Source organism: Dermacentor silvarum, chromosome 3, assembly GCF_013339745.2.
Source record: "Dermacentor silvarum isolate Dsil-2018 chromosome 3, BIME_Dsil_1.4, whole genome shotgun sequence".
In the NCBI taxonomy this organism is placed as follows: Eukaryota; Metazoa; Arthropoda; class Arachnida; order Ixodida; family Ixodidae; genus Dermacentor; species Dermacentor silvarum.
The window spans coordinates 80319314-80340054 of NC_051156.1; positions in this window are offsets into that span (position 1 = coordinate 80319314).

Sequence of the window (20741 nt, forward strand, 5' to 3'; positions counted from 1 at the left end):
ATAGTTCTGGTAGGAAGAGCCTAGCAGACGAAACTAGCGCTTCGAGTGAGCTTCGTGGGCATGCGCTACTCTTGCTGATCTCGTTGCTTCGAAGGCGCTGCCCGGATGGCCAGTCGACGCTCGCGCGGTACTGTTAAAGAACCGACACGTGCATTCGTGTCGCGCACAGAATTTGATTGCACGAGGGTAAGTGACAACATAGGCAACGGACAAAACCATCGACACGGCACATCTTGCACCGAGCGATAACCTTTAACATTTGTTAGCCGGCGAAATGCTGTCCTCGAGTAAAGATAGAAAAGCATGACTATCAATGTCAACTGTTACAAATTGACATACTCGTATATTATTATCCCTTAGTTCAATTTTTGTGTTTACGAATACCTTGTACAATTTAAATATAAGTACTTCAAAGCACGTGTTACATACACATATTGTCGGTTTCAGTGACACCAACTTACGAAACTTGCAGAGCTAATCATCAAAACAGCATGTTTTGCGCTGGTGCTATAAATAAATTCTTCCGGACTTTGTCGGCTTTGCCGGTGTTGAGTTCCATGTTTATGACTCTGTACACCAGAATGGGTCTGGTAATTACATGGCTTGACTTGACCTTGGTGTGTAGTGCCAAACGTAGGGTGAAGGATGAGCGTGCGTAGGTATGTGTGAGTAGAACTGATAGAACTTGCAGCCGGGCTAGGTGGCGCGTGCTCGTTAAAAACAGGTTTAGCGCAAAAACAAATGACCACGCAAACACGCTCGTGCGGGTGTCTTTGTATGCCTGTCGCTTTGCATCGTGCTAAACCAATCATACGTAGGGTTTTCTCATCACCGCTTATTGTCTTTCCAACATTATATTTCGCAATACTGCTTCACAGGGGGCGTTTCATATCGGGATAAAAAGGAATGCGTCGGTCACCATACACTGAAAGCTTCAGTCGAGCAATATTTTTGTTCGTTATGCAATCCAAGCAGACTTGTACGTAACAAATTAATGTAAATCATTACTCGAATTCATTTACATTTTAGGGTCATTTTGTCACTTACCAATTACTTAGTTTACTCGGTTACGCTATCTGTAATTACAGATCAATTACCAATTAGACGTAACCAGTTACTTTATCGTCAAGACAAGCTTTAACAAGCGACGCAAATTTGATAACCTGAATCTGGCAGGTGCTCCAGTAGAGTGCCCGAGTTGGTGCTACACAGCAGCTTCGCTGATAATGTTATCACAGGCAAACTTTTGAGCTCAGTATTTGTTTGCTCACCTCATCTTGACGCTCGACCTGATGTTGGCTGTTCAATTTAACAGCTTGTGGCATTCGTCAATAGGGAAGGTCACTTGGGGGCGTAAATGCCAGAAAATCACACACGCACAATTTTTCAGCTTTTCATTGCCCCAACCAGTAGCTGCTTCTCCTAATCCCAGCAACAATGAAGCGCTGCGCTATGTTCATAGCCAAACGATGCAGATGCTGAATAGCCACAATATTATGAGCAAGATCCGTATACGCTACAATACCGCCAAAACCCCCCTGCGCGCACACCGAGCGAACTTGGTAATCTCCCCGACCTTCCCTCTCTTTTCCCCCCTCGGGCAAGGTTTTTGTGTCGATTCCGCTGTCTCCAAAAGAACGACATCATGAGCCAATCCACTGTGTGAAGGCGGATGACCAGTGAAGCTGTGTAGCACACGACACAGAGGGAACAGAGAATGGGGAGGCCGCGTATAGCCTGGACTCCCGAGGAGCAGCTCGTCAACAAAGAGCGACGGCAGGAACACAGTCAAGAACAAAATCGTCGCCGGGAGTGCGCACTACAAGCGGCCGGCCCGTTACGACGAGAGGAGTGAAATTCATAATGCCGACCGCAACCATATATACACGCGCGACCGTGCAGGCGACTAGGGATAGCGGCATGAAACCTGGCACGAAAGCGGTTGAAACACCGACAAAGAGAGGGCGGTGCGAACGTAGGCATGCCGACGCGGTTCGGCCTCTTGGGATGCGATCTGATCGTAGTAACTGTTGTTATCCTTGTTCCTGGGACCTCTTTGGGTACCAGCTGTGAAAAGGTTAGGTCGAGGGCGCGTTACAGGTCCCGGAGTCCACTAACCAGAGTCGACAGGGGTAGGTGCCATTGCGCTTGGACCCTTTCTGCACTATCACCCGGATCGGCCCATATTTTCGCACACGCACCCAAAAAAATGCACGAAAGCCTAGCCATAGACAGCTTCGCCGTAAAACGAGGAGCCACGACGAACAAATTTTAAGTGCCATTGTTAGGGCAGGTATGCAATGTATGAATAGCTGCGGAGGGCGCACTGAAAGCAAGGAAAGCTCCTTTTGTTTACTTTATCCGTGCTAGGTTAATAAAAGTTCGGCGGAAAGTAACGAATACGTTAACGATTACTATTGAGTAATTATTCATTTACTATCGTGAGGAAGTAATTTGTAAATGTAACCAATTATACTTTTTGAAGCATGCAATTGGAATTGTAATCGGCTACTTTTTTTTCGGTAACGTGTGCAAGTCGGAGTCCAAGATAGCGAATCACGCGGTTCTTTTCATGCTCAGTTGTATAGCTTAGGCACCCTCTTAATATTACACTCTGGTTGCATAATTTGATACTGATATGCTTGTTTTTTTCTAATATCTCGGTTTTAAATCTGTGCTGAATGTCATTCGTTTTTACGGTGTTGCAACACATTTATTGCTGATGATTTTTTGTTTTCATTCCCCAAACCTGGCACGATGAAGCGTCATAGAAAAGTATTACAGATATCGACTGTAGCCGTCGAGGGATAAGTAATCAGAGATAACACGTAAATTTCACTTGCCTGATTCTATCCAGTCTACGGCTGGATGTATACTTCAATCGGCTCTTCTTCAACATGCTCCTCTTGAAGCCAAGTAATAAGAGAAGGATTTAGTAGTAAAGGGCATAAGATGGGACCACATTGGCTGTGACGTTCTGTGCATAATTGATCAAGTTCATGACGTCATCTTACGAGAAGGAATCTTAGAACAGTACTCATCAATAATTACCTTACACAAATAAGGTACCTGTATGTTGTGATATTTGTATGTTAAGTTACCTGTACACAAATTTTTCTGACTGCTCACTTATAGGGATTTGTAGCCGACACAGGAACTCAAATTCGGCTTTACACAATGTCAAATTTATTGCACTGCCCCTTATAAGAAATTTAGGTTGGGTTCAGACTACTTTACACGTTAGAACGGCCTTTATTACAGTCAATCACTTTATTTTAGGTGAAAAGTAAATTGTTACAAATTCCGAGTCCCCTTATTGTAATATATACTAAAAAACCTTTCTGACAATTCACAAGTCGTGTCACTCATATTTACACGATTTGGAATTGCCTCTATACAGATCGGAGGGCCACCAGGCTTGGTATCTTTACAGTTGCTGTTCACTCCCTTCGTTATTGACCTTGTAATATAGTTAATACATTCAAGAACTTATCAGTACGCTGACGACCACGTTGCACGTCTATGAACATACTCACCACTTCATTACACTGTTTGGACTACAGGAAGATGGTAAAAAAGTGTGCGAATTGTTCATTGTATTGTATTAGAAGATGATCCCTCGAACTCATGTCATGGATTAATAGAGGGATTGTGCAAGGTGTGTAATCGCCGTTCATTTTGCGCACACCCTCCCAAACTTTTTTCGTTGGTGTCGAACTGTTTATAGGCGATACGATGTTTTCATAAAGACGTTTCTCTGCTCTTCTACCGGTGTAACGTGCTTGAGCTCGCGTTTCTTTGAAGTTTAGTACTTTGACGTATGTTGCGTACCTCTTGAAGGTGTCCCAAGCTTTGTATTACTTTTGTTTTTGCTCTACGGCACTGTTCTGTCCACCACGGATTTCGATTTTCTCGTGCTAACCTTGACGTTTGTGGTATTCACATGGATGCCACTTCAAGAAGAAAAATAGTAAATATTTCGCTCATTTCTGCAATGCTAAGGCTTTCGCCATTTTCTTTCCCTAATGCAGCCCGTGTACTATATAGTGTCCAGTTTGCTAGTTGTAGTTTCCATCACCGTGGTTTAATAGGTGCTGGAGTTGGTTGCGTGAGATACATAAGGCATGGCAGATGATCACTTCCGTAGCGATTGTCATGTACTTCCCTATTTGGGTGGACGTAAATGCCTCCATGTCTCTAACAGAAACCTGTGTATGAGGAGGAAGCTATATGGAGCAGATAGTTAGGATTTTAAATGACACTACACTAACTGCAACTGCTTCAAAACGTATTTGACCGCATTTCTGGCGCTGTGGAGCCACATTGCATAATAATTGCAACGCCGCCTGAAAGACGACCAGTGGTATCACGGCCTAGGTGGGCCACCTTTTATTTTCTCAGAAAGTTCGTGCTTTTGGGACCAACTTCTCTTATCTTCTCCCGAGCTCTGCTCAAGCAGGGCGGTTGAAATTCGTTGCAGTCTGGCTTTCAGTGCGGTTGTATTGTCAAGTGCCCACTTCCAGCGCTTCTCAATTACGGTCGCCTCTATCAGACACTGTGCTATCGCGTTAGGTTGGTTGCGCATCAGTCAGCAGAATATTACGTGCTTTAAACCTCGCATTAAAACTTTCTTCGCCTCTGACACATCCGCGTCTTCTTGGCTGAAAAGGCGTGGAATTGTTTTCATAAAGATGGCGATGTTCTCGTTAGGCAGTAGCACACGGGCTTCCAGTAGAACTTTGGCTCTTTCTCTAGGGATGACACTTGTGAGCGTCTATAAGAAGGCGCTACCAAAGAGGTCGCACTTTGTTAAAGTATACCCCCAATTCTCGTATCATCTCCTCGTGGCGTCTTCGAAAGAATAGTACAGGTGGCGCAACTTGTACTCACAGCACGATGAGTGCTGCGGCAAACGCTGGAACTTTGATCGTGGCTGCTGTCTCTGTTTTCTTCTTGCTGGTCTCTTCATGCAGTAGTGTGCGTGTTCCGATCGATGCCCCGGCGTGACATTCGCATTGTCTTGGCGATTCGGGATTGGCCCACGTTATTGCGAGGGTGTCCCAAACGTGAACGCAGAAGCACCGCTACCAGATGACACGTTTTCGTGACGTTGACCCTACCAATACGCTAGTTAAATACTTAACTGTTTAGCTGGCACATGTGTGCACCACAGAACAAACTGCAAACAAAGTACCAACCATAACCGCGAGCACATTTCGCCGATAGTCGAAATATGATCCATGGGTTAAAGGCGTCGACTATTGATACATGACTATTTTGCTGTGGAATTCACCGAAAATGTTCAATGAATTCCGGATACTTCAAAGTGCCTGTTGAGCTGAGCGATAAAACCGTAACAATTTTTACCCGGCCAAAAATGGTCATCGTAAAAAGGTAATTACTGTACGCGTGTGGATATGCTACATTTAGCGGTGAAATTCGTTGTTCCCATTTTATTACATTTACAAGGTGCATTCTTCCCTAAATAATGCTTGCAGGCGCTGCTCGTGTTAGTAATAAATAAATAAATAAACGAATTAGTTAGGATATCAGCAATTTCTTGAAGCGACAAACGCAGTTGATAAAAATGGGCGAGCAACGCTAGCGTTGATATCGCGAACTGTTTGTAAATGAACTCGGAGAAGTGACATCTGGGTACACCCGTATGCTGAAATAAATCAGCAGTAAATAATGTGTTACAAAACAGAGAGCCAGGAGCAAGCAACTTTATTTGAAGGAGGCGAAGTAACTTTTTTTAATATCACGACACTTTGGTCCCTTCATCTTAGTATATAGCGCACGTGCCATATCTATCTAGTGAGCACTTCCCGTTCTTGCACTTTCCAAGCAAGCATTTTGGAGTGGGGCGCCCATCTTTGTCATAATAACCCTGAAAAAAAAGCAGTTTGTTATTACAAGGCACATGAATAAGGCACGTGGATAAGCCATCAAAAGTTTTATGCCTAACCTGACCAAGAAGGCCTGATTGCGAAAAATCATAGTAGGCCGTCTAGCAGCTCGATATTGTATCGGATATGACGAGAACTGGCTCATACGCTTTGTGTTTGCAGTTAGAAACGTTAACTTAAGTCAGAAGGTAAGCCTTGCACCCGATCGAGGAACACGTGGCTACGGAGTAGAAATTACGTTGTTTATCCTCGGTATTGGATATTGCGCAAGCGGAATGGTTGCGTGTCTGCGTATCCTATGTTTCAGATTAGAATACCATTTATCAGATAGCGTTCTGTAGGAAACGACTGGAGCAAGTTAGCTCCCAACGAGTACTTAAATATTGTCACGTAGTAGTGACGCTGAAGAAAACAGTCGTAAAACTGTGTATGACGAAACTGGTTGTTTATTGGGCGAACCTGTGCCCACAAAAGCAAGGTACACTCAAAGCACAACGAAAGCGGCGAACAAAGTCGGCGATCGTCGAAAATCTGATCTGCAGCGAAACGCGTCGGCTTTTATACCTGAGTCATCGAAGGTTCCAGATTAATCCCTGACGCCCGCGTGTCTTCCAGAAAGTTCTAGACAATTCGCGTCGGCATACAATCAGATAACATAAGTGTCGTGAAAACAGGGAAAGGAAAGAAGCATCGATAACGTTCTAGAAACTTCCGATACAGGCGCGTCCTGCACCGAAAGATAACGTTTAACATTTGTTAGCTGGTGGAAAGCGGCCACTGGTGAAAGATAAACATTTATACGTGTCAATACCCTCCCCTTAAAAAGCATCATCCCGATGCTACAAACTAATGTGAAAGCGAAAACAAAACCACGCGTAATAAAGAAAGAAAAAAAAATAAAGTAACAAAGTACCCAAGTTCGTCAGCAGGCGTAGAAAGGCTTAAGACGCACCACGTGGATGACTTCGGGTCGTGCGCGGCGCCGCTGTGATTGCGAAATGCTGTCTGGCACGACCTCATAGTCCAGTGCGCCAATCCGTCGGATAATATTGTAGGGTCCGAAATAGCGTCGTAGCAGTTTCTCGCTAAGTCCTCGCCGGCGTATCGGAGTCCAGACCCAAACACGGTTGCCGGGCTGGTACTCGACGTAGCGTCGTCGAAGATTGTAGTGTCGGCTGTCGGTCCTCTGCTGGTTTTTGATGCGCAGGCGGGCGAGCTGTCGACCCTCTTCGGCACGCTGCTAATAAGTGGCAACGTCGAGATTTTCTTCGTCAGCGACGTCCGGTAGCATGGCGTCAAGCGTCGTTGCCGTGTTCCTTCCGTAGACCAGGTTGAACGTCGCCATGTGGGTCGTTTCTTGCACGGCCGTGTTGTATGCGAAGGTCACGCACGGAAGGATGGCATCCCACGTCTTGTGTTCGACGTCGACGTACATTGCCAGCATGTCGGCAATGGTCTTATTTAGGCGCTCGGTGAGGCCATTCGTCTGCGGCGGGTAGGCGGTTGTGCGGCGATGGCTTGTCTGGCTGTATCGCAGGATGGCTTGAGTTAGTTCTGCCGTAAAGGCCGTGCCTCTGTCAGTGATGAGGACTTCTGGGGCACCGTGACGCAGGAGGATGTTCTCAACGAAGAATCGGGCTACCTCGGTGGCACTGCCTTTGGGCAAGGCTTTTGTTTCGGCGTAGCGGGTGAGGTAGTCCGTAGCGACGACGATCCATTTATTCCCGGACGTCGACGTCGGAAAAGGCCCCAGTAAGTCCATCCCGATCTGCTGGAACGGTCGGCGAGGTGGCTCGATTGGCTGTAGAAGTCCGGCTGGCCTTGTCGGCGGTGTTTTGCGTCGCTGACAGTCTCGGCATGTCCTTACGTAATGGGCGATGTCGGCAGAGAGGCGAGGCCAGTAGTATTTTTCTTGAATCCTCGCGAGAGTGCGGGAAAAACCGAGATGTCCAGCCGTTGGGTCGTCATGGAGAGCTTGCAGAACCTCTGGACGCAATGCTGAGGGTACCACGAGGAGGTAGTTGGCTCGGAGAGGCGAGAAGTTCTTCTCTAGGAGAATGTCATTTTGCAAGAAGAACGACGCCAATCCTCGCCTGAACACTTTCGGCACAATGACGGTCTTGCCTTCCAGGTAGTCTACAAGGCTCCTTAGTTCCGGATCGGCTCGCTGTTGTTTGGCGAATTCGTCGGCACTGATGGGTCCCAAAAAAGTGTAGTAATCCTGGTCGTCTTGTGGCGGTGGTTCGACGGGGGCGCGAGACAAACAATCGGCGTCAGCGTGCTTTTGACCCGGATTTGTAAATGACGGTGATGTCGAATGCTTGAAGTCTCAGGCTCCATCGTGCGAGGCGACCTGAAGGATCCTTCAAGTTAGCTAGCCAACACAAGGCGTGGTGGTCGCTCACAACTTTAAAGGCCCCGCCATAGAGGTAGGGGCGAAACTTTGATGTAGCCCAGATGATGGCGAGGCACTCCTTTTCTGTTGTGGAATAATTTGCTTCCGTCTTCGATAGCGACCGGCTAGCGTAACTTACAACCCTTTCTAGTCCGTCAGTCCTCTGCACAAGCACGGCGCCGAGTCCTATGCTGCTTGCGTCGGTGTGCACTTCGGTATCGGCATATTCGTCGAAATGCGCAAGTATTGGCGGCGATTGCAGGCGTCGCTTCAGTTCTTCAAATGCTTCGACTTGCGGCGTCTCCCACTTGAACTCGACGTCGGCCTTCGTGAGATACGCCAGTGGCTCAGCGACCCGTGAAAAATTCTTGACGAAGCGGCTGTAATAGGCGCAAAGTCCAAGAAATCTACGCACTGCCTTCTTGTCAGCGGGCGGAGGAAAGTTGGAGATGGCCGCAGTTTTCTGAGGGTCGGGGCGCAGTCCAGACTTGTTGATGACGTGGCCCAAAAACAAGAGCTCCTCATATGCGAAGCGGCACTTTTCTGGCTTCAACGTGAGTCCGGAGGTCTTGATTGCTTGAAGAACTGTTTCAAGGCGCCGGAGGTGTTCCTCGAAGCTTGAGGCTGTAGCGCCCACCGACGCTGCAACGCGGGGCGCTTTGGTCGGCACTCCCAACCGGTGCCTCGCGCCGACTGTCAAGGAAGTAAACAATAAAGAAGCGCAGCGCGTGCTCGAAGCGCAAGCTCGGCACGCGCAGTGTTGTTCCAGGAGCTTGAGACGCTGGTCGTCGCGGCCTCCGCTCGGCTGGCCGACTTCTTAGTAGGAACGACGGCACGGCTCGTTCGCCGCCGTCACGTTTTTCCTACAATGGTGACCCGGACGTGATCGGCCACGACGCGCACCGACCACGGCGCTCACCAAGCCACGGCGCTCACCGGCAACGGCGCTCACCGGCAACGGCGCTCACCGGCCACGGCGCTAACCAGGCCACGGTACGAGCACGCCGGCCACGGTACGAGAACGCCGGCCACGGTACGAGCACGCCGGCCACGGTGCGAGCGCGCGGTCACGGTACGAACACGCCGGCCACGCGGAGCGGTGACACGTCAGCTATACTCTCACTCCTCGGATCATGGCCCGGCGCCTAGCGCTGACTGGCCTGACCCTAGCCCTGATGGTTCAGGCGACTTCTACGAGGACCAGTTTCGGCTCGGGAACGCCAACAGCCTACGGCCCGCGGCCCCTTACGATGCGGACCGTCAGCGGGCTCTGCTCGAGGGACCGTTCCATCGGGCGCCCGTGCAGCAGCTAAGCCTGACTTGTCCTACCAACGATCCAGCGCCGTGTTCGATATTGGAAAGCTGCAGCGCCGTAAGTCACCGCAGCCGTGTCCTCGTCGTTGAGTGTCCACCTCGGCTGCGGGAGTTCGCGGGTTCGAAACCAGGCGGCCGCCGGTTACCCACCGGAATACAAATCGAGCACAAGCGACCCCCGGCCAGACGCCCGGCTTTCTTCAGGGGTGCTCGCTTGGGAGAAGCTCCGCTAACCCCGCCGTCCTCCTAGGGGGATTACTTTCGAACAACCCTTCAGCCTGCAAAGGTGGTTACATACAACCCGGCCTGCGCGGCTCAACCTCGAGTGATGCATCGATGCGCTGCCCACAGCGCGCGCAATCCCGCACACTGGTAACCTCCTCTCAGGGGCCCACAGCTCTCGCGCCTGTACAAGTACTACGCCACAATCACCTGGACCGTACACGACCGTCTCCTGGAGAACTCCATCAACCGCCCTACCTTAAGCACCGTGAAGAACGACGTCCCCGTTAAGGTCTCCAAGATCGCCATCAACCAGCTGGAGAGGCTTCGCTCCGACAACGGCAAGTTTGTCTTTGAATGCACGGCCCTATCGACGCGCAGGTCACCAAGGCAACCATCGCGCTTGGTTCCATTTTCGAGGACACATGCACGAGCAACGCCCAGCGCGAGCCTCGCGGGGCCTCGCGGGGCCTCGTGCAGCCAGGGCCGCTACCTCTCCAAGCCATCCGAGCCCGTGAGTCTCAAGTCCAAGCACTGACCTGCCGCGCGGCCGCCAGCCTCGGCTAGCCCTGCGACTACTCCGAGCAGTGCGTCTTCGCCCAGCTGAACGGCGTCTGCACGGACCATCTGATCGGCGACTGTGCTCTCGAGTTTGTCCGCTCGCTGGACGGCAAGACCTGCGACAAGCTACAGACCTACCGCCGGAAACGCATTGGACAGCCCTGCAAGGCCAACAGCGAATGCCACACTGCCGGAGCCGCTTGCCTCAAGGACGTCTGTGCGTGCTCCAGCCACAGGTGAACCTAAGATACAGGCTGGAGTACAAAGATCCAACTTAGCTTCTCTCACTTCCTTCATCGACGTTCCGTCTGGGCGGGGAGCCCTGTAGCGCCCACCGACGCTGCAACGCGGGGCGCTTTGGTCGGCACTCCCAACCGGTGCCTCGCGCCGACTGTCAAGGAAGTAAACAATAAAGAAGCGCAGCGCGTGCTCGAAGCGCAAGCTCGGCACGCGCAGTGTTGTTCCAGGAGCTTGAGACGCTGGTCGTCGCGGCCTCCGCTCGGCTGGCCGACTTCTTAGTAGGAACGACGGCACGGCTCGTTCGCCGCCGTCACGTTTTTCCTACAAGGCAAACACAACGACGTCGTCCAAATAGACGAGGCAAGTCTGCCACTTCAAGCCTGCCAGTACTGTATCCATGACGCGTTGGAAAGTCGCAGGTGCCGAGCAAAGACCAAACGGCATGACCTTGAACTCGAACAGTCCGTCTGGTGTTACAAAGGCAGTCTTCTCCCGGTGCCTCTCGTCGACTTCGATTTGCCAGTACCGGTTTTGAGGTCCATCGACGAAAAATACTTTGCGTTGTAGAGTCAATCCAAGGCGTCGTCAATCCGTGGGGTTGGTTTACGTCCTTCTTCGTGATCTTGTTGAGGCGACGATAATCGACGCAGAAACGTAGGGTTCCATCCTTCTTCTTCACTAACACCACGGGGGATGCCCACGGACTCGTGGACGGCTGGATGATGTCGTCGCGTAGCATTTCGTCGACTTGTTGCCTTATGGCCTCACGTTCGCGCGCCGAAACTCGGTACGGGCTCTGACGGAGTGGGCGGACATTTTCGTCGGTTATGATGCGGTGCTTGGCGACAGGGGTTTGTCGAACTTTTGACGACGACGAGAAGCAGTCCTTGTATTGCAGGAGCAAAGCGTTTACTTGTTCTTTCTTATGCCTGGGAAGGTTCTGATGGACGTCGAAAGTTGGTTCAGGTACTATAGTCGTCGTTGCATGTGCACTGGAATCCGTGAAGGCGAAAACACTGCTGGCTTGTACTATTTCGTCGATGTAGGCGACCGTTGTGCCTTTGTTAATGTGCTTGTATTCGGGGCTGAAATTCGTGAGCATCACCCTTGCTTTCCCTGCACGTAGCTCAGCTATGCCTCTAGCGACGCAAATTTCACGGTCGAGCAGTAAGCGATGATCGCCCTCGATGACGCCTCCCATGTCTGCAGGCACTTCCGTACCGACGGAAATCATTACGCTGGAGCGCGGCGGAACGGTGACTTTTTCTTCAAGCACATTCAAGGCATGGTAACTTATGCTTGTATCCGGCGGTATCGCTTTGTGCGTTGAAAGCGTTATCGACTTGGACCTTAAGTCGATGACTGCACCGTGTTGATTTAGAAAGTCCATGCCTAGGATGACATCCCTGGAGCAGTGCTGCAGGATTACGAAGCTCGCCGGGTAAGTGCGGTTGTTTAAAGTGACTCGCGCTGCGCAGATTCCAGTCGGCGTTATTAGGTGGCCTCCAGCTGTCCGGATATCGGGTCCTTGCCAGGATGTTTTCACCTTCTTCAACTTGGCGGCGAACGTGCCACTGAAGACTGAATAGTCGGCTCCAGTGTCGACGAGAGCGGTGACGTTATGGCCATCGCTGAGCACGTCTAGATCGGTAGACCGGCGTCTGGCGTTGCGGTTAATTCGTGGCGTCGGATCACGGCTGCCTCGGCTTGCTCTGCTGCTGCTACGTCGCGTCGGAAGGTCTTCTTTCGGCGGCGAAGTGCTGTCAAGGCTGTTGCTAGGCGGCGTGCTGATATCTCGTCGTGATGAATAGCGAATCGTCGTCGTCGGCGGCGTCGGAGGATCTTCGGCATTGCGTCGTACAGCAACCGCACCTCCATCGGTTGCTGCCTTTAGTTTCCCGGGTAAGGGCTGGGAGATCGGCCCCGGGTGGGACCGTTGTACTGACGGCGATGCGGCGAGATGTAGCGGCCTGGTGACGGTGACCGTGAGGATCGTCGTGGTTGCCACTGGGCTCCGGCGAGATAGTCAGCGATGTCGCGCGGTCGTTCACCTCGATCGGGACGCGGCGCGTTGACGGGGAACCCTCGTAGGCCCATCTCGCGGTATGGGCATCGGCGGTAGACATGGCGGCTTCCCCGCAGTGATAGCAGAGCGGGCGGTGGTCGGGGGCGCGCCAAATGTCCGTCTTCCTCTGGTAGCTGTGCTGGGCGACGGGCGGGCGTGCTGGCGGCGGCGGTGGACGACGGAACTGCGGCGTTACGGGGCCCTGGCGCGAGCGTGGAGGGGGGCCTTGACGACGGGCGACGGCGGTGTAGGTCAGCGCTTCTGGCTGGGGTTGCGGCGATTGTGGCTGCACATCGGGAACTCCAAGTGAGCGCTGAACTTCGTATTTGACGACGTCGGCGATAGATGCCACGTGAGGCTGCGACCTGGGAAAGAGCTTATGCAGCTCCTCGCGAACGACCGCTCTGGTGGTCTCGCGCAGGTCGTCGGCGCCTAGCGCTTGAGCGTCGGCGTAGTTGGTCAGGGCACGGCGGTTGTATTGCTTGACGCGCATTTCAAGCGTCTTCTCGATCGTTGTAGCCTCGGAAAGAAATTCGGCGATAGTCTTGGGCGGGTTGCGCATCAATCCGGCGAATAGTTGGTCTTTGACACCCCGCATCAAGAACCGAACTTTCTTTTCTTCAGACATGTCGGGGTCGGCGTGGCGGAAGAGGCGAGTCATCTCCTCCGTGAAGATCGCGATGTTCTCGTGCGGCAATTGCACTCTGGTTTCTAAGAGAACCTCTGCCCTCTCCTTTCGTACGACACTTGTGAAGGTCCTCACGAAGTTTTCACGAAAAAGGTCCCACGTAACCAGGGTGGTCTCTCTGTTCTCAAACCAGGTCCGAGCAGCGCCATCCAACGAAAAATAGACATGGCGCAGCTTGTCGTCGTCACTCCATTTGTTGAACGTCGCGGTCCGCTCGTATGTCTCCAGCCAGGTTTCAGGGTCTTCAGCCGATGATCCACGGAAGGTCGGTGGCTCCCGAGGTTGTTGCAGCAGGATAGGGGCGCTGGGGCTGCCATTGGGATCGTTGACTTGGCCTTGATCGATGTGGTCTTCTCGGGAAGAAGTCCGTACTCCGGCAGAAGTCCTTGCCGCCTACGGCTAGCTCGCTGGTCCTTGGTGACGTTGGCGTTGTCCTCTGGTTTCGGGCTTGGATCGCGGCTTTGCGGGGGCGTTCGCTGCATGAACGCACTAGCACCTCCACCAGATGTCACGTAATAGTGACGCTGAAGAAAACAGTCGTAAAACTGTGTACGACGAAACTGGTTGTTTATTGGGCGAACCTGTGCCCACAAAAGCAAAGTACACTCAAAGCACAACGATAGCGGCGAACACAGTCGGCGATCGTCGAAAATCTGATATGCGGCGAAACGCGTCGGCTTCTATACCTGAGTCATCGAAGGTTCCAGGGGCGCGATCTTGTACGCGTTCCAAAATGGAACGGAGGCGTTCCGTTTCATCGAGCCGCACACGATTGGTCAATTTCAACCGCGACGTTCAAATTGACCAATCGTGTGCAGCTCGATGGAACGGAACGCCTCCGTTCCATTTTGGAACGCGTACAAGATCGTGCCCCAGATTAATCCCTGACGCCCGCGTGTCTTCCAGAAAGTTCTAGACAATTCGCGTCGGTCATACAATCAGATAACATAAGTGTCGGTGAAAACAGGCAAAGGAAAGAAGCATCGATAACGTTCTAGAAACTTCCGATACAGGCGCGTCCTGCGCCGAGCGATAACGTTTAACATTTTTTAGCTGGTGGAAAGCGGCCACTGGTGAAAGATAAACATTTATACGTGTCAATATTATGGCTGCGTTCTAATAATCGCCTAAGACGCTAAGTGGACAACGGCCATCTTAAGTCTCGTTCCAATTCTCACGAAGATGTCAAAGTAGACAGCATCGCGAAGACAGCATCGATGCAGGCTACTTTCCTGTCTAAACAAGATGGAAACTGAGGAGGGCGCTTAGAAACTCGACGGGAAGGTTGTCTGCGCTCACAAAAACGTAGACACGCTTTTCTATACCCATAATGTAAGTCACATCATGTTTTTCATAGGTTCGCAGGCAAAAATACTTAAAATACAGAACTAATATGTGCTTTTCTGAACTTCGTTTTTGTCGCCGCGAGGTGGCGTCACGTCGCAGAAGTGTCTTCCAGGCGGCTCGAAACGCGTTCCATTACTTGTCCGCGAAGCTGTCTTGGTTGTCTTCATAGACGTAAAAAGTAGACTGTCTACGATGACTAAAAGAATTGGAACACAGCCTATGATTCTGTATTGCACCTCAAGATCAGAACAGCCATGGTGACGTAGTCGCCCGAAGGCGTGGGAAAAAATCCTCACCGCGGGGGCCGCATGCCGTCAACATGTATCCGAAGTCCGCCACAACGGCGTGCCGATTAATCATCTCGTGGCTTTGGCAGGCACAACCCCAGAATTTATTTTAGCATCTGCATCAGTAATCGACGAAACATCACAAATACCGCGCTATTCTCTAAGGGGGGTGTCTAAAGGCACGGCGGACGTAACGAAATTAGAAATAAATTCTGTGGTGTTACGCGCCAAAACTTCCATCTGATTGTGAAGAACGCCGTAGCAGAGTACTCTGGATTATTTTGGCTATCCCGAGGCCTCTGCCATGCATCTAAATCTTAGTGCACAAGCGCTTTTCTAAATATTTTTGTTTGTTTGTTGTATTTAGCACCCATTGAAATTCGCCCGCCAAGGCTGGAAATCGAACCTGCAACCTAGTGCTTATAGCTATAGCCACTAAACCAATACGGCTGCTAAAGCGGCCGTACGCGCGAAAATTTATTACGTATACCTCCAACTAATCGGTTCAATGTTTTTTTTTTACACGAAAGTGTTTTATGCCGGGGTCCACCAAGACTTCACTGACGTATTTCCGTCACGGAAATACGTCACACGAACATACACGAACATAATACAAAGAAAGAAACCAGAAGAAAAAGTTCCACAAACATGCAAAATTTGGAAATCGAACCCACGACCTCTCGGTCCGCGACGATAGATCGCCGAGCGTTTAACCCATTGCGCCACAAACGCATTTGCAGAGAGCTACACAGACGCGCCTTATATATCTAACACTCCTCCGTGTACCCGCGCTCTTGCTCGGGGCGGTGCCGCCGCCTACGAGCAGAAAAGAGAAGTACTGCATTATGACACTAACGCGCACCGACAGTGAACGCTTCGGTGGTCTCAGCACTACGACGCCTCGATGCCAGCATTCGAAGGGACGCTGGCATCAAGAAGCACTACCAACGCGTTCTCGCAGAAGCACTACTAGGTGGCGTTCACCGTACTCAGCACAGCGGAGCGTGGCCTCCGCAATTAGCTCTGAAAATGTTTCTGAAGTTGATCGCGGAGGCTGCAATTACGACGCGCTGTACGCGCTGATTTGACTCGGTGACGATTCAGTTACGTGCTTTGTCTTGCGCGTTGTATTAGTGTGTCAGTTACGTGCTTCGTCTTTCGCGTTGTGCTAGCGTGTGCAGCGTAGTGCAGCTTCCATATGCACGACGGTTGCTCATGGTCATCGACGTTGGTAGTCGTGATGGAGGAGACGTGCCACCAGGCGTCAGCGTGGGTGCATCAACGCCTAAGGGCGCTTTAGCCACAAAACACCAATAGACATTATATATCAATGTGCAATAAACATTACACTACTTCTGTGAAGACACGTTTCACTTTCGTGTTCTATACCGATTCCTATATAAGAGGGATCAACCACATTTTTTTTCACGTTCTTAAGGATACAGTAAGAAAGCTATTCCGCCAAGCCGCATTCCGCGAAGGTTTACACTGCGTTCATAACACAGCGGTTAGAACACGTACAAAGCTACCCATCATACACGCATACCTAGCCGTCTCTTAATTTGATAGGGGGTTACGTGCGCAAATGGAGAATTCATGACAATCAGTGACAGCGCAGCTTAGGGCTAGCTTTTCTAGTCAAAGAGCGCTTAGAACTGTCGGTGTTTTTCGTGTGCCTTCCAGTGACATCGTCTGTATGCGCTACACTAGTACTCCAACACGCTTAGTGTGGAATACCATTGTTTTTAGTCGTTTAACACTTAGACTAACAGCACGAGCGTGAAACGTTGACAAAATTGCAGACAAGGGAGGAACAGGGCGCTGACATCGAACTGGTTTCCGTTTGCACAATTTTCAGAAAAGAAAATACAAATAACGTTTAACAACTGAAACGAAGACTAAGCACTACAAATAAAAACAAAAGGTGAAGCATGAATTGCGATAGCAAATTAGGAGAGAGCTATACGGATTAAGGATAGTAGTTTTATCCACTGCATAAACTTGCACATGAAGTAGCACCAGCAACGCGCGAAAGTGTTCTGTACACCGTCGGCCTTTTGCCCGCGTTCGCAACGAACGCGCGCGGCGTTGGTGAGTGTTGCGGGTGCCTCTGGTGGCAGCTCGGAGGCTTTCGACGAGATCAGAACGGGACAGTCGTCGATAGAGATGGGTCGCTCAGGAGCGAGCCGGATCTTGTGAGCGGCTCTTTTTAAAGAGCGAGTGAGCGGTCGTTCAGTAAAAATGAGCGGCGGTTCTTTTGGAGAAAGGGAGCCGGTTCTCTCGCGTTCAGAGAGCCGTGCCGATGCGTTCCGTCCGAGCCGGGTCTTCTGCTGGGTGCGACTTCCGCGCCATCTATTAGCGGTACGAGAAAGCAACTGCCCTCCCGCCCTTCCTCGCAAGAGTCGCCCTTACCCCCTCGCCTAAGGCTGAAGAACGAAAGAACCGCCGCTCACTGAACCACCGCTCCCGGGCTGCAGAAGATAGCGTCAACCTTTCCCTTTCCCTCAAGAACCACTTATCATCGCTCTTCAAAAGAGCGGCTCGAAAGATCCGGCTCGCTCCTGAGCGCTCAGGAGCCAGCCGCTCTTTTCGCCACGGCTCCCTCGCTCTTCAAAAGATCCGGCTCGCTCCTGAGCGCCGCTATTTTCGCCTCGGCTCTCTCGCTCTTCAAAAGACCCGGCGCGCTCCTGAGCGCTCAGGAGCGAGCCGCTCTTTTCGCCATCGATTCCGTCGCTCTTCAAAAGATCCCGGCTCGCTCCTGAGCGCTCAGGAGCGAGCCGCTCTTTTCGCCTCGGTTCCGTCGCTCTTCAAAAGACCCGGCTCGCTCCTGAGCGCTCAGGAGCGGGCCGCTCTTTTGAAGACCGAGGGAGCCGTGGTTCACTAAGTGAGCGGTGGTTCTTTCGGAGTGAGGAAGCTGGTTCTCTCACCTTGAATGAGCCGTGCCGAACCGTACCGTCAGAGCGGGGTCTTCTGCTGGGTTTCGATGTTTTTCGATTTCTGACCGACGAATGGTGGCCGGTGTGGGCCGACTCGCGCTACTGGTACTCGCTCGCAGTGTGTGGTGTGCGCAGCAGTCTCCTTGGTTTTTTTGTGCCTCCTATGGTGTGGCACCCGATGCCACCGAGGGGAGAAGTAAAGAAGTCTTAATTGGCAAAGGATGGTACCGTTCGTTGCCTGCTGCTGTTCGAACGATGTCGCACGACTCTCACCGATCGCACATCGTGCGCTGGTCCAATAACACTTCGAAGATGGTCTTCCGTGTCTTTAAAGGGCCGCTAAACCACCTCAGATATTTTTTGAACATTTCAAGTAAACGCGCATCGAGTTCAGAATGCCGTCACGATCAATGATGCCAAACGCTGCAGCGCTACGCGCTGCGGGAGTGCAAAAAAAAAAAAAGAAACAATGCCGTTCTCCTCCCCTCGCCTTTCCGGTATCCACAGCGGTCGTCACGATGTCAGCAGGGGGAATCTCGTGATGCCAACTGCGAAAACGATGTCCATTGGTTGAACAAGAACCTACGACTTCCGGTTAGTCTGCTAGCAGGTACGCGCGCTTTCTGCTCTTCCTCGTCGTGTTGCTCGATTATGCGCCCTTGCCAATCGGTAATTACAGCCCGCAACGCAAGTGCCAAATCGCTCGCGTTCCAACACAGTCGTGCTTAGCGGTCTAATTAGCTGCGCGAACAGAGTGCGACCGTGTTGGCCTTTCCAGACGTGCGCGCAACATAGGGTCTATAGCGGTACGCTTCGCATAACACGGGCTGGCACCGCAGCAACAGCGGGTAGACGAGAAGCGCTGAGTCACGTTACAGGCACGGTAACTCATCGCACGCCGTTTGCCATTCGAGGGCCGCCGTTTCCTTGCCGTACGTAGAGAGGATGAGACCGGGACTCATTTGTGCGGCAGATTCACCGCCGCTGATCGCTCGACGGCGCCGATATCGTCGCTAGGCCTTTTCTGGTTCCCTTCAAAGCTAAAACGGACGGCGCTTTGAAATGAAATACTGACGCTCACAAGCCTCAATATATTCTTATTGTTGTTATCGCTCTTCGCAATACTTGTACACAAAGAAGAAAAATACGCTGATATTAGCGGCGCCGTCGGCTGCGATGAGAGCACAGCTCAAAGGTCTGTCTAGTCACCTGGCTCGTTGGGCACTAGGTCTCCAAGACTGAGACATTCGTGTCGTTTACTGGTCCGCCCGTGAACACGCAGATGCCGACGCCCTTTCCCGCTCTCCAGTTACCCACGAGCCCGCAGCTGCGTCCATCCTCAGCTACGATGCTTCGTCCCTTAGATATGCTGACATGTGATGTTGGCAGTGCCAGCATCCTTGGGTAGCCTGACTCCTACAGTTCCTGTCCTGAGCCGTCGCCACATACAAACAACCGCACGCTTCGACGCACTGCTCGTCACTTTACCAAGAGCGATGGACTTCCGCACCACCGCAGTTAGTTACCTGATTGCCATAAAAGGTTGCTTGTGATTCCTCGCCATGCCCGTTCCGACATCTGTACCACTTTTCTCGCAGACTCACAATGCGCCCATGCCGGAGTATTAAAGATCTACGGTCCCCTGGGGCTTCGGTACTACTAGTGTGGAATGTCCCGCTTCGTCCGACAGTACGTCCGTTCGCGCTCCGGGTGCCAACGCCACAAGAGCCCACCTTACGCCACGACTGGTCCACTCGAACCCCCTGCCCTATCTCACGTGGCTTTTCGATCGCATCTGAATAGATTTGTACAGACCCCTTCCGAATGGTCCAAATGGCAACCGCTGGGTAATCGTCGCTATGGACCACCTCACGCACTACGCTGAAACTCCAGCGCTTCCGTCTGCCACATCACGTGCAGTCGCCTTGTTCATCCTCCATAACGTCGTTCTTCGGCACGGCGCGCCTCGTAAGCTACTGAGCGATCGCCGACGTTACTTTTTCCCCAAAGCTGTTGAATCCTTTCAATGTCAATGCAACATTGCTCATCGCACTACCAGCGCATATTATCTCCAAACGAACGGAATTACTGAGCGCTGTAATCGCAAACTAGGTGACATTCTCACCGTGTACGTTTTCGCTGATCACACCAAATGGGGCCAGATACTACACTTCGTTACTTACGGTTACAACAGCGCCACTTAGTCTACCAGAGGATTCTCCCCATTGTTCCTTCTTTACGGCCGTGAGCATTCCTTGTTAAAGAACACTATCCTCTCATATCACCCCGATGCCTCCGAATCCACGGCTCTCTCTGGAGTCGCCACCTATGCCGAAGAATGGGGCCAGATAGCGCGTCACTTACCTCGCAAACCAGGCTAACCAGAAACACTCTTACGAGCATAGCTCCTTTCTGGCCGTCATATTCACCTGATGTATTGGTGTGGCTCTCCGTTCCCTTATCCGCTCCCGGCCTTTCCACGAAGGTGCTGCTTAAGGTGCTGCGCGAAGGTGTGGCCGCTTTTTGGAGTCTGGAGCGCGCCTGGGGACGCGTAACTCCTGATGACCAAATGCATATGTCGTCCGCATAGATCGACACATGGACGGATTGCGAAAGGGAATGAACCAGGTCGATGAGCACTAGATTAAATAGAGCGTGGCTCAAGACTCTACCTTGTGGTACGCCACGGTAGGTGTTGTGCTGTGATGTCACACTATCCTTTGTTTGCACGAAGAATGACCTGTCCTTCACATAGCTGAGAATCCATCGAAAAACAA